This window comes from Balaenoptera acutorostrata, chromosome 8 (assembly GCF_949987535.1).
Source record: "Balaenoptera acutorostrata chromosome 8, mBalAcu1.1, whole genome shotgun sequence".
NCBI lineage: Eukaryota > Metazoa > Chordata > Mammalia > Artiodactyla > Balaenopteridae > Balaenoptera > Balaenoptera acutorostrata.
In genome coordinates, this window is record NC_080071.1 from 48064757 (window position 1) to 48078825 (window position 14069).

At 39.4% G+C, this 14069-nt stretch overlaps 1 protein-coding gene across 12 annotated transcripts in view; it reads left to right on the top strand.

Moving 5' to 3' along the window:
- The first annotated feature begins 267 nt into the window (after positions 1–267).
- GULP1 (GULP PTB domain containing engulfment adaptor 1) overlaps positions 268–14069 on the top strand; it is a 259120-nt gene continuing 245318 nt past the window's right edge. For 8 of the 12 annotated variants that reach the window (XM_057551829.1, XM_057551827.1, XM_007196141.3 and 5 more), the window contains exon 1: positions 378–896. The gene's annotated coding sequence lies outside the window, so the exon portion shown is untranslated. The other 4 variants (XM_057551831.1, XM_057551832.1, XM_057551830.1 and 1 more) reach the window with 4 other exon arrangements.

Here is a 14069-nt window from a genome sequence, read left to right on the forward strand (position 1 = left end):
TCTTGTAAGGCATAACAAAGTGCAGAGATTCAGTCAGTTTTAAAAAACTGAGAAAAAATAATTTAAAAAGTGTAGAGGTGCGGTCAGAGCCACAGCAAAAACTGTGTCAATGCTTTCTTAATAAAGGCTGTAAAGAAGGTATGTGCTACTCGTGTGTGTGCTTCCTTGAACACTTTTGTTTTGTTTTTTTTCTTGTTAAGCAGCAGAAGTGCTTTGAAATTGTGTGCGGAAACACAGAGAGACAAGGGAAGGCGAAGTGTCCCGATCCGGTGCTTCAGGAAGGAGGTTCAAAAGGAAACGCGGCGGGGGACGAGGAGTGGGGGTGGGGAGAACGGCGTTTTGTCTCCCGTGCCGGCTAAGAACCGGGTAAGGTAAGGCCTCGTCTTCTCCGGTCGAGTTTCTCTCACATTCCACTCTCCCCCTGGGTCCTGCGTGCCGACGCCATATAGCCCAGCGGGCCCACAGGAGACGAGCATCAGAGACCGAAGAAAGTCAGCGAGCTGGAACCCAGGCGTCCCGTTTGGAAGTGTCCAAGGAGATCGCCCTAAGTGCGCCAGCCGAGTCTGGGAGAGTTTCCTTCTGGCCGAGAGGGGGAGCCCCGCGTTCCCAGCCGGCAGCGACCCGGAGTCCCGAGCCTCGAGCCCCAGCCGCCAGCTAGCGCCAGTTTTGGCTTCAGCCGATTAGGAAGAGGAGGGAGGGGGCCGAGAGCGCGTAGAGGGAGGGGACCGGAGCCGGAGGGTCCCGAGTCCAGCTCGCTGTTGACGTAGAGAAACTTTCCCTCTCGGCTACGGAAACGGCGCCCCGGCTGCGCCGGAGCGGAGATCTCCAGGTTCCGAGGACGCGGCGGCTCTCCATGCCCCTGCCCGGAGCCTGACCCGACTGCATCAGTCACTAAGGTACGGAGAGACCGCGGTTCATCTGGGGGCTTCCCTGGCTGCAAACCCAGCGTCCCGCCAGGTAGCGTGCAGTCTCTTTTAAACGGACATCCTGAGAGGCGGCGGGCGGTGGTCAGCCCCGGCCGGGTGCCGGGGAAGGAGGGCGTGGGGCTGCTCGCCGCCACTACCCGCCGCTGGGCAGGTTGCAAAAACTAAGACACTGAAAGGCTCAGGAAGTCGTCCAGCAAGAAAGGAGGCTGAGACCTGTTGACTACTGCCGTGGCAGTGCTGCAGGGATGACGGAGAGCCTCCCGAGGTCGGGGACGCAGCGGTCTCCGGACTCCTGGAGCCCTTTGTGGTAACTTTGGTCCGGGGGGCCGGGGCCGGTGGTTAGGAGCTGGAGGGGGCGGTGGGGCGCGGGTGGATCAGGACGGCTGAGGGTGTGCGGACCAGACGGGACTGAGCAGGCAAGTCATCTCCGGGTCACAGCGAGGCTACCCAGGAGCGAAACTTCTTCCAGCGTAACCTCCCTTTTGTTGGCTCCGGGAGAGAGTGTGGGCATGGGGGGCGGGGAGGCGCGAAGCTCCGAGGCCGGGCCGTGGATTCTTTAAAACCCAGGGCTGGGAGGGCCCAAACTCAGGGGCGGCGCCCACATGGTTACCCTCTGGCTGGGTGGGTCGAGTAGTTCCTTCTGGCGGGCGCTACCTTAAGGGAGGCGCACGGCGCTGCGGGCTGCTGAGACCCTGGGCTCTCGGTCCCGCCGTTGAGCTCGCTCGCCCAGGTCCACCACCCCGGGGGGCTGATTCACTGCACGGATCAGAACCCAGCGCGATCGGTTCTTCCCTGTGGCTCCTGGGGCCGCCGCTCCGAGTTCCGTGTGTGCGGGAGGGAACTCTGGGCAGGCTGGTTTTCTTGGAATGTGTTTACGATGTTGAATGGAACTTGAACAGGAAGCTGGGCGCTGCAGCTGGAACAAGCTTGCCAGGGTAGAGTAAGGAAGACGTAGCTGGTGTTGGGCTTGGCGTGTGCACTTAGTACCTTGGGCAAACCCCGAGTAAGTGCGGTTGTCGGTCAAGGTATCCCTTCCTGGGTCCTAGCAGTTTTCCCGACTGAGCTCGCCTTATTTCCACTGGCAATCAGGCATTTACATGCACTATTTCAGTCTGCAAGTTTGACAAAGTATAACGCAATTAGGAAGAATTTAATAAGTTTATTTTGGGACCTACTTTTTTTTTTTTTTTAAATCTTGCATAAGCACTTGAGAATAAAAGTTTTTGGAGAGTGTGCGAGTCGTGACTCCCCTTGTTAATTTCTAGGACTACAAGGAGACCCGGACACTGATGATTTTGTGTCTTTGATGCCAAGTGGGTGATAAGGTGGTAAAGGAGGGCAGTAATGAGACAGAGTGAATGTGAGGAGGTAGGAAACTCTGAGAGGAGTCGGGCATTTTTCAGATTTGCAAATCGCCCCTTTTTCTGGCAGTCTTTCCCTCCTTCCCCCACATAAACAAGTAACCTTGCTAGAAAACCCACCAATTGGGAGAGTGCAGTCGCTGGTGACTACAAGCCTTGCTGGAAACAGCAGACAGACTAAGGTACTGCCCCACTGCATAATTAAAAGGTCTCCTTGAGCTGTCCAGGAGTGTTTTCCAAGTTTTTACCACTGACAAGGAAAGAAGAGAGGAACCTGGCCGGCAGCCAAACTAGACTGAGCTCAGTAGCCAGGCATGAAAGGGACTGGGGAAGTTGCTGGGGATAATTGGAAAGGAGCTGTTGGTTGTACTTGGGTTTAAACAAGGGGTTTCTTTTGCAGTGAGAATTTTTAGGTGACTAAGATCAGTATTCTTGGCAAAAAAATAAGCTAAGCATAGAGTGCAGTGGGATGTGACAGAGGAGAGTGAAAGAAGCAGTCTAGGAGGGATGTCTGACCCTTCCCTATCAGTGTTGCAGTGGAATAGCTGGGGGCCTGGTGCTTTTTGTGCGATCATACTTTGCAAATACCCACACTTTGTTGCTATTTGTCTCCTCAACTTGGACTAGGCTTGCTGCAACTTCAAGCCCTTGACCTTGACCTTCTTTGTTTTCACAGCCAGTAAGAACTGAAGACTTGGGTTTTGAGCAGGTGATTTTCCACCTAAATCGAATAATTCAATTAGGTATTCTCAAATGGCACAAAACTGGGTCATGAAATTAAAGTGGAAAATGTGTCCAAATGTCTTCCCTGTGTTTGTCAAAAGTGATCCCGATAATAGAACTTGCTCTTTCATCTGAAGGAGTAGAAGTTGGTGTGATCTCAGTATTTCACACGTTGGCCCAATACGTTAAGGCCCTGCTGCTTCCAAGTTCTGGACTAGCCAGGAACTGAGAGTCTTATCTGCAGTTAGGACCCTTCTTTTACGGGTTAAAATTGTTCATGTTTCCTCTTTTCTTTTTTTTTTTTTAGGAAGGTTGGTCTACTGTTGTGGGTTTGGGGGTTGAATAGTAAAAAACGCTAATATGGTATTTCCTCTGGATTGGTGAGTTTGGGATTGTGAATATCAGCCTATTCTCTGAGATTGACTTTATGAATCACCCTTGGCAATGTGCTTTCCCTGTCTATGATTTCAGTTTTTCCACTTGCAAAATAAAGAAATTTCCTTTGCATAATTACAAGCTTACAGTGAGCTTTAAAGAGATGAAATTATGTTAATAGGTTTTTAGATATAAAGGTCATAGGGCTTCTGTCTGGGTTGATTCAATTGAGATTTATAGGGTAAATTGAAATATTTATACCTAAAATACACATGTAATAGTGACATATCTATTTAATTTATAAAAATTACTACTGTGCATTTTAATCATAGCTTTAGTTTAATCATAAATTTTATTTTTGGAGAATATTGGGTGAGATTTTCTTATGACTAAAGCTGAGTCATTCTCTCAAACAGAAAAGAACAATCAGCAAATTCATTGACTTTTTTATTTTGGTTTATATTTATACTCAAGGACCAATTATTTTTTTAAGACCAGCTCAATTTTGCCTTTATGAGAAGTTACCAAATATATTTGCAGAATTTGGCTCCCTTCTCGGAAATAACACTTGAGAGACTGAAATACATTTATGATGTACAAACAAACTTTCTTTTCCCAATGGCCACAACAGTTTCCTTAAAAGTTTAGAGGGTAGATTTAGGAGCCATTCATTAATTGACTCAACCAATATTTGTTGCATACTTTTTATGTCCGAGGAAACATCAAGCTTGGATTTTAAATCCCAGCCCTGAACTTTTCAGCACTGTGATTTGTGCGGGTTATTTTACTTCTTAAATGTTTTACCAACATATAATTTATTATCTATATTGCTATCCATAATGTATGAACTTTTTGACTATTGATACATGCATGATAATTGTGAAATATTTAATTTTTTAGTTTGACATATCAATTAGTAAAATAAACTACCTATTTTTATAGTTCAATGTACTGTATCATACTCTTGGATGTGTAACTTAACTATTTTTCTGGTGAACAGGTTAGTGTATTAGAGGAAGAAAACAGAATAAATACGGATAAATTAAAGGATAAGATCTTTTGGTAAAATACTTAATCATAGCTTTTATTTTTAGACTTTACCTTATCATTAATAGTGAATCTATAAAAAGTGGGAGTATAAGGAAGATTGCAGTTGAATTTATGGTCATCTTAACACGACAGGCACTTTTTTTGAATAATCAAAGAACGAGTGAATGTTCAAGGATGTAATAGGGTAATTTTATTGTAAAATAACCAGTTTTGCTTTTGATTTTAAACTTAACATTTTTAAAATCTTACTCTCCATTGCTGAATATTAGATAATTTAAATTTTACTTAGCAGAGTACTTTGTGGTTCATTCTGAAAAACTGTGATTGTTTTGTAAAACCTCTAAAGAACAAAAAAAGTTATTTTATTCGAATATAATAATGAATTCAAAAGTAGTTACAGGACCCAACTGCATGACTGCCATGAGCCCTGGTCCCTAAACATGTTAGAGGCTGGTGGATCTAATAGTGTTTGTCTTAATGCATTTAGAGATCAGGAAAGTTAAACTTGTTCCTATGGGAGCTTAAATATATTCAAATTGAAGAGGAAAAATAGTATAAACTTTGAGCAGAGAAATTGCTTTGCTTCCAGTGAGGATATGAAATTGAAATCAGCCCTTTATTTTTAAAGACAATCACTAAAGTCACTGTTGCAGAGTTAGGCTTAGAAAACAGTTCTTATACTCTTTTTAGGCTCTGTTATTTGCTAGTTTTGTATTTGTTTTATGCTAAGAAAATGTTTTCAGCCACTCTAATGATACTTATAGTGCATGATTATTTTTCATCAGAAAACAGTTAATTGAGTCAAATACTGAGCAGGAGAATAAGTACAAATTTTCTGTTTACCACTGGAATGGTATAATTATAGTAAATTTGGAATTAGTTTCATCATTCACTATTGTATACTTAAGGATAGTTTTGGAAAGACTGCTGTAATTTGCTCACATAATATGAATAAGTGAGTTAATTTATGTAACAATTGTGATTGCAAAGATTAATATGACTTTTTTTTTTTTTTTGAACACGTTGGGTCTTCGTTGCTGTGCGCGGGCTTTCTCTAGTTGTGGCGAGCGGGGGCTACTCTTCGTTGCGGTGCGCAGGCTTCTCATTGCAGTGGCTTCTCTTGTTGCAGAGCACAGGCTCTAGGTGTGCAGGCTTCAGTAGTCGTGGCACGAGGGCTCAGTAGTTGTGTCTCGCGGACCCTAGAGCGCAGGCTGAGTAGTTGTGGCGCACGGGCTTAGTTGCTCCGCGGCATGTGGGATCTTCCCGGACCAGGGATCGAACCATGTCCTCTGCATTGGCAGGAGGATTCTTAACCACTGCGCCACCAGGGAAGTCCCAATATGACTTTTTAAAAGAGTTTTAAATAACACTGTATATATTTTTCAGGGTGCACCTACTAAACAATATCTAGATAGTAATAGCCCTCTTTATTTCATGTTTGTTTCTTGCTATTAACATTATATAAATATACCTACATATAATCTTCATCACATGCCTTCTGAAGAGGAGATTCAGAATATATGTTAGAAACTTCCAATCCTTGGATAGCTAATCCCTCCCCCATATATATGTTTATATGTATATGTATGTATATATATGTACAGAGAATTATGACATATGTATTCTTTGATGTTTCTCTATTTCTGCTAGGTATATTTTTCGTAGGAAAAAGCAACTTCAATTAATTGATATTTCTGAGCTAATTTTAACCATTAGTTTAAAATCTTTTCCAGATAACTCTTGCTAGAGATTCTTGACTTTTTTTTTTTTTTTTTTTCCAAATTTTAAAGGAGTTTTCATGCTTTTATTTATACCTGTAAAGGATGAGAAAAATAGTGTAAACTATCTGGTATCATCGTTCTTGGTTAATGGCTCTGATGGTGACATAATCATGGAAGCCTTTTCTGCCTTTCTTAAGTAGAACACAGGCAAATGTGCAGTTAACTACTGTCAGAAGGTAAATTCACTCCTTGGAAGGTGGCTACTATTGCTAAGTTTATAAGGTTCTGTGAAGTGAGAATTGTGTGTAAATGTAGTGTTCTCCTGGTATTGTATAGCTTTTTCTTATGATTATCAGATGTTATAGTTGATCTGTTCCCTGATACTTTAACCACAAGTCGTCCAAGAATTTCAGGGAACATAAACTTTGACAGAGCTGTTAACCAAGAGCAGATTGAATGATTTGGGCTCAGTCTTTAATCCACTCTCTTGTAGAAGTGATGATAGCCATTCAAATGGCCAAAACACAGCTGGTTGAGAGGTTTGGTAGAAGGAAATAAGTAATAGAAGAGCACAAGTAACCTACTAAAGGAATCATTAAGGATTGGATGTATAATCTTTTAAAATAGTTATGTAATATTTCATCAAATGATAACTAAGCTCTACTTCTCACTTAGTTTGTAATAGTGATTTTAGGCAGCATTTTGGCTAAAAAGCAAACAGAACCATCTGTGCTGTGGCAGCAGATCTCCAGTTTGGGGTAATTAACAGTTGATATAAGAGAATGCACTTGATTTTAGCTTCTTGATTTCTCTTATAGCTGTTTACAACCATCAAGAGTGCCAGTAAAATTTTAACAGCAAATAGGTTAATTTACCCAGATTTCCACTTGGGTGAGTTAAAACATAGTTTGGTAAGTACTGATAGGAGTTTTACTTAAAGAAGACAGAGTACTTTGTAGAGTGTTTTTACAGGTCAATGTGCATGTTATTCTCATAATCTATTTAATTTTTGTCTGCCTTTGAAGAACTCCATAAAAAATATGGAACTTTGGCTGATGGTAAAACTTTCTTACTACCTCCTTGAGGATGTGCACTATTATAATCGTAAAAATGTCCTTAAATGTCGATTTTTGCTGGTAGTACACATAAATATAGAGAAATTTGGCTTACTGTAAAGAACAATTGTTTGAGTTAATTCCAAAGCAATTTATCTCTATGCTGCATATAGTAATTCAGTATAATTATTAAGAAGCTACTTATGCAGTATAGTTTAGCAAAATACAGTTTGAGAGAATTGTTAAAGAGAAATATTTGAGTAAGTGAATTGTATTTGAAATTATCTAAATGCCATCTGAAATGGCAAAAGTCTATTGAAATTTCAGATCTATAAAGTAACAATGCTTTATAATAAGAATAGGTATTGTTTTGAAATTTTGTGAATTATTGTTTCTGTTTTATATCATTGTGACTCTGGATATCTAGGAGAAAAGCCTTTAAAATTCTTTATGGCAAACAAGTAAGATTTATTATATTGCCCACATTGTCTTTAATTCTTTTTAAAGGAAGAACTGCTACTAAATTTATAACATGTGAATTTATTATAGGCTTAATTGCTTAAATTAGGTAGACTAGGAAATTTATGATTAATTTGGAAAAATGAAATTTCCTAGAGTAGTGCAGATGAGGCTTTAAAAAACAATGTTGTAATAAATCTTTCTTTGGGACTTTCTAATTCGATGAGATATACGGACTTTCTCTTAAGTCTTCATAAAAATTTGCAATCTTCCCCCACCCCCCTTTCTCATTCTGAAAAATGTAACTAGGTTTAAAGTATGAGTTGACAAATAAGGGATTTTTATATTATCCAATGGAATTTAATATTTATTGAACACTGTTTTTTTTTTTTTTTTGGCAGTTATGTTCTTTTAGTAGTGGGTGACAGAGACCTATCTCCAATTACCTTAAATAGACTTAAATAGAACTTGTTATTTCCATATAATTCTGTGCTACAGTGGAGAGAATATTGAAGGAGTAGGGGTAGAGGTTATTCATCAGCACGAGGGGAAGCAGTGTCTGGAAAGAAAGTGTGGAGGTGACTCCTAGGCAAAGGATGAAGATGAGTTAGCAAGCAGTGAAGGAGAGCAGTTCAAGACAGTGAGGGGTAAAGGCAAAGAGGCATGGAACCCTGTGAATGGTTTAACAGAGCAAACTGAATTTCGGAACTTTGGAGATGTTTCTCCTTTCTATCTTCATGTTGATGACCATAATCATTAGTAATTGCATATGGGAGTTTAAGAACTTTAACTGGATTAATTATTTTAAAAAACTGCTATCTTCTTTTTATTTCTTTTTTAATTTCTCCAGGTCTAACTAACATGTAATTGGAGTCACAAGGAGTTGAATGTGCGCTCCATTTCATACTCGTTGGGGGGGGGTGTCCATGAACTTGGATATAAAACAATAACATTATTACTCTTGAACACCTCACTTAAATTTAGTATGTTTTTCAGTTTTGAAGGCAGGGAAACACACACACAAATGATCTTAAGTACCTATAACTTTCTAGAAGTTGCACATATTTATTGTCATGTCTCATTACTCTGCACATATTTTGAAATATTTTTATGTTTACCACCAGTTTAAAATTACAATAATAATTACACCTGCTTCTAGGTATTATTTTTTATATGTGGATATATCTATAGACATGTAGCTATATCTCAAATTGTTTTTAATATAATTTAATGATTGTACTTTAAATCTGTTTCTTTTACATAATTTATATTCTGTTTTATGCATTTAAAAAGAGTTTTTGAAAAGGGGTCTGTAGACTTCATTAGCCTGCCAAATGGATTCATGGCACAAAAAAGGTTAAGAACCCCTGGAAATCTATACTGATTTCTTTAGGAGTGCCAGTGGGTTGCACTGTCATTTAATGAGGATAAAAGAAATTGAAGTTATTTAACTCAGTTTTATCTGATAGCATGTAGTTATGCAGAGATGTCCCATATTGTTTTTGGAAGTAAATTGCCAATAAATAATACTTATTTTGCAGATAATTTGCTTTATTCAAGAAGTGTGTATGCAGTTTTTGGTTATCTCACTTAGTAACAGCTCAACAAAGAAGCATTTAATTTTATTTCAGAATCTGTATATTAAAAAAATAGATTTAACTTTTTCACATTATAGCATTAACTATTTTTGGAAGGATTTGGCCGGGAATTTTGTCTTGTCGTACTGGTTTATTTTTCATATATGAATGTTTTGTCTTCTCAGCTTCACTTTAAGCTGCAGGGGAGAGTAGATATGTTTTGCAAGAGAGAATAGATATGTTAAACAGGTTTTTGTGTCTCCTGTTTAGTAACAAATAACCATGCCACTATTAACAATTTCCTGTGAATACTAGGGAAAAAATAAATAATTTATGTACATATGGAAACTTGATTTTTTTTCTATGCATCACTGAGTTACTTAAGGTTATATATTTGGTTATATGATGTGTTATTGGTCATGATCATTATAGATGAAAAATTTAATGTGTGCCAAGAATTTTGGAAAATAAGAATACAGAATACATAAAAGTATAGCAAATTATGGTGTTATGAAGGGATATATAATTAAAACATAGATGATGTAATTTATTGCCTTATATTCCCTTTCTTCTTTTTGCCTGGCTTGACAATTCTGTAAAGATACCACCTCCATTTAAAAATTAGTTTCCTGTTTTACTGATACATGATCTAATTGAAACTGATGACTCAATTTTATTTTTGAAATATATGACAAAAGCAGTTTCTTTAAAGTTATTAATTTGAGATAATACTATATAGAGCTTCACATTCATAAGTCAGTCCAATTTTAGTAGGTCTGGACCACCTTAACATTCCAACGATGGGTACAAGGTAATGATTTTGTACTTGAAAATTGACGGTAGCTTCAAGATCACAATGAGTGACGATTATCTTTCAGTTTGTTTCTTGTTTTTGGCACCACTTTTTGTCTTCTCTCATGGCAAGCATCAACCATCATTGGCATTTCGTTGCATCCCTTCCCTGTTGGATCTCCATGTTCCCTCCAAATGACACGGAATAGCTTAAGCCAGGTGTGATGTTCCACCTGAAGTTAATTCTCCTCTCCATTTCGTGCACGTCGATTCATAAGAGCGTATTTTCACTTCTAAGAGTCACATCACAGTCCTTGCTATTGGTTGCTTATTCAAATAATTTCCTTATTCCTGTTTGCTCATGGAACTCTTGTGTTATTCAGATGTTCGCTACTCCCCACATAACTCAGGGTGATCTCGGCTGGCCTCGGCCTGCAGCAGCTTGAAGCAGGGTTTCAGTTCCCGGCCAGAGATTGAGGTCCGGCCGTGGCAGTGAGAGCGCTGAACCCTAGCGACTAGACCACTGGTCAGTGACAAGGCCCTGGCCCTTTGGCTTTGCAGAAAAGAATTCCCACAGAGACAGAAAGTAAGGAAACAAGTAAAGTGTTTTTTAGGAGGAAAAAGGGTACGGTACGTGTGGATAGACACACGGGCGGACTCAGAGAGAGTCGCCCTTGTGGTAGTTTAAATCACTTATATGTGGCATTCCTTCCAGGTTTCCTTTGGCCAGTCATTTTGATTTGCCTGGTTCTGAGTCCGTGTTTGGTACATCTCAGGATCCTCCCATGTGTGCACATGTATCTCTTAGTCAAGATGGATTCCAGCAAAGAGGCCTGTGGGTAGCTTGACATCACTCCTCTTTTGACCTCCAAGGAGCTTTTTAATTGGGAAGGTCTCCTTGACTTAGAGAATGAGGAGTATGTGGTCTCTTATCTTTTATCTGGGCAGGGCTCAGCCTCTCCTATCTTCATCTTGGAGTATCTGTCTAGCGGGAACTAACTCCAGCTGCTTGGCCTGGGGCCCGTCTATCTCCTGCCTCAAGGGGAAGGCAGTTCATTTCTAATAAAAGTGGAATTTGGATTAGGCTGAGCTAATAGTCACGGCATTTCTATTCCCCTTGTCAGTGATTGGTTATGGAGGGGGCACTCGTTCCTTGTCCCAGTCAGAGTCAATGATATGAAATGACAGAACTGGAGGGAGGGGGGGTAGAAAAACTTTCTTTACACTTGGGAAGGGGACATTGGATGAGAAGGCATACATATGTCAGCTCTTGATATTTGTCCTGTCTGGAATAGATGCTTGTAATTGCAATAGGGGGTCATCTTTTGTCCATGAAGATATCTAGCTCGAGGGCAAAACAAATGCGTCAGTGATGAAAGAAAAAAATGTAAAGAACCTGGACGCTTGATGGCATTGTTGGGTCCCTGAATCAACCTACCATATTTCTGGATTTACTGTTGTGTAAGAGAATGAATTTATTTATTTTTCAAACCAGTTTGAACTAGACCTTTCAGTTACTTAAATGAGAAAGTATCTTACTTAGAACAGTTATTAAGTGGTATCTTAATTTGAAATAAACATTTTAGAAATAACAATTTAGATAATTAAAGAAAATTTATAGACCACTTGGGTTTTGTAAACTTTGGATATGATTAGTGCTATTACTCTATATAAATATTTTATTACTCAATTCACCAAATTTTATGTTTTTAATACAGTGATTGTATTAATCATCTTAACTAAAGTTATTTGGGGATGAATATATTCTACATATATCTCAGAATACATTATTCAATAAAAATAAAATAACTTGAAATACAAATTCAAAATCTAATCCATAAAATCACATCACTGTTTATTTGGCTGTTTGGTGTCTTTATTGTACTGGGAACGTTAAATATACCTTAGGAAACATTGAAGTACTCTCATTGCCTTGTCTGAGTAGTTTCAAGCTTGGAGTCATGATAAAACTAACGTAGTTATTTAAATACAAAAGATAAAGCTGATGGGAGTAAAATTAAGAAAATTGTGTAGTGCAGATGCATTCACAGAAGTAAAAAACAATGCAGACGTATAATAATCTTTGAAGTCAGAACTAGTGTTATAAGGCTCTAGTTCACTGGAACCGTAAGCAATTTATTTTCTGCCGCCATGTTCATGGTAGTTCTTGCCACCATGTTGAGTTCTAGCTTTTTTTGCTGATTTACCATTATGCACATTGTTTTTTGCTGTATCAAAGTAAGGAGGTATATCTGAGTCTTTGTCCTCTTGCTCTAAAGGTTGTAGGAATTACCCAAAGCTGAGAATTGCCAAAAGCAGGAGTGAAATAGTGAGCTGGCCAAAAAGTTCGAGTGAACGAACTTTTTGGCCAATCTAATATGTTTTAGAGTATTAATGCTGAAATGGTTTAACCAGTGGTTTAAGCAGGAGGTGGAGGCAAGCAAAACCAGGAATAATCTAACAGGCTCAGAATAGGCAAGTGTCACAGTGGGCAGGTTTGTTGGCAGTGAGGGGGTGTGAAAAACAGAAAGCTAAAGATGGTGTAGACAGTGGAGGTGAAGAAGGGCAGTGGTGAAACTGGAGGGAGAAACATTACAGATGGTGAAAATCTGCAGTGGCAAATGGTTCATTGGTCAAGAAAGAACAAGGCTGTTGTATTAGAGCTGTATCAGTGTGGATGTTGAAAGTATGGAGATTGGGTTGGAGAGGGAAATGGACAGCCAGTAATTTGAATACCTTAGGAAAGTGAGAGACTTTAGAAGTTACTGATGGAGAGATCCAAAGTTAACAAGACCTCCTACATTACCGTGATTGAGATGTGCATATTTGTTTTTTGCATAAAAATGCTGTAAACATACTTGAGATGCTTCCTCTATGAGATCATGACCTTCTTTCAAAGTTAGGCAAGGGAACTAGAGAATACAAAGTGCTGGAATTCTCAGAGGATTATTGTTCTTTTAGAAGCTGTTGTTCAGGGATTGTTCTGGGGTAGCCCTTTGCCCAGAATCAAAGTGCCCTCTGGTGACCTTTTCCTCTTTAAAAGGGGGCCACATTCTTGTGGGTTTTTGAATGTGAATAAATGCCTCTTAGTATGGAAGCTGTTATAAAGGAAGGGCCTCTGCTTCTCCACTTTGGAAAGTTTAGTAGAAAATATAAATAGGCTCACTGCAGATATAAAACGAGGAAGAGGATAAATATCCAGATAATTCAAATTCCAACTCTCACTAGTGCTAAAATAATCAAATAAAGTGAAAATAGTCGTGCCCTTCCCCCGCCCCAATCCTTGTCTCTCTTTATTAGGATCTTCATGGCACATGAGCTCTTTTCTTAACCTGTTGTCTTATACCTGTGGTCCAAACCAAAAATGATTTTTTGAAGGAGAGATAACAAGAATATGACAGGGTTTAGGACACACTACGTCAAAATATGGTACCTTGACATACTGAATATTTCAACCTGAGGGAATTTGAGAAACAGCATGTGAAGGAAGGACTTTCTGACCTTCTCCTGAAGCAGGTCACAAAATCCTCATGTGAGAGGTGCCCTCTCTATCCTAGAAGGAAAGGAACATCCTTAGCTCTGAAAACACAGGGACACAGAGGAATCTGAATGATCTTGCTAAGTTTCCCCTAGTTTACTATACTTAGCTCATACTCTTGGTCCTGTCATACCTTTCCAAGACTTGTAACTCTTCTTCAAACCTAGCGTAAAAAAAATTCAGGTTTAATAATTTCTTTGGGTGTCTTTATTTCTTTATGACGGCTGCTGTGTCACACAAAATTTATATTAAATACATTTGTATGCCATTCTCTTGTTAATCTGTCTTTTGTTACAGGAAGTCTTAGTTGAGAGTCTGGGAGGGTAGAGGAAAATCTACCCTTTTCCTCCTCTACAAATAGCATTTACATAGTGCTCACTATGTCCTAAGCATTGTGCTAAATGTTTTTTTTATGATTTGTAAATGATTAAGAAACTTGTTTAAGGTTCCAGGGCTGGCAAACAGTAGACTAGGGCAGTAGTAGGGTGGGAA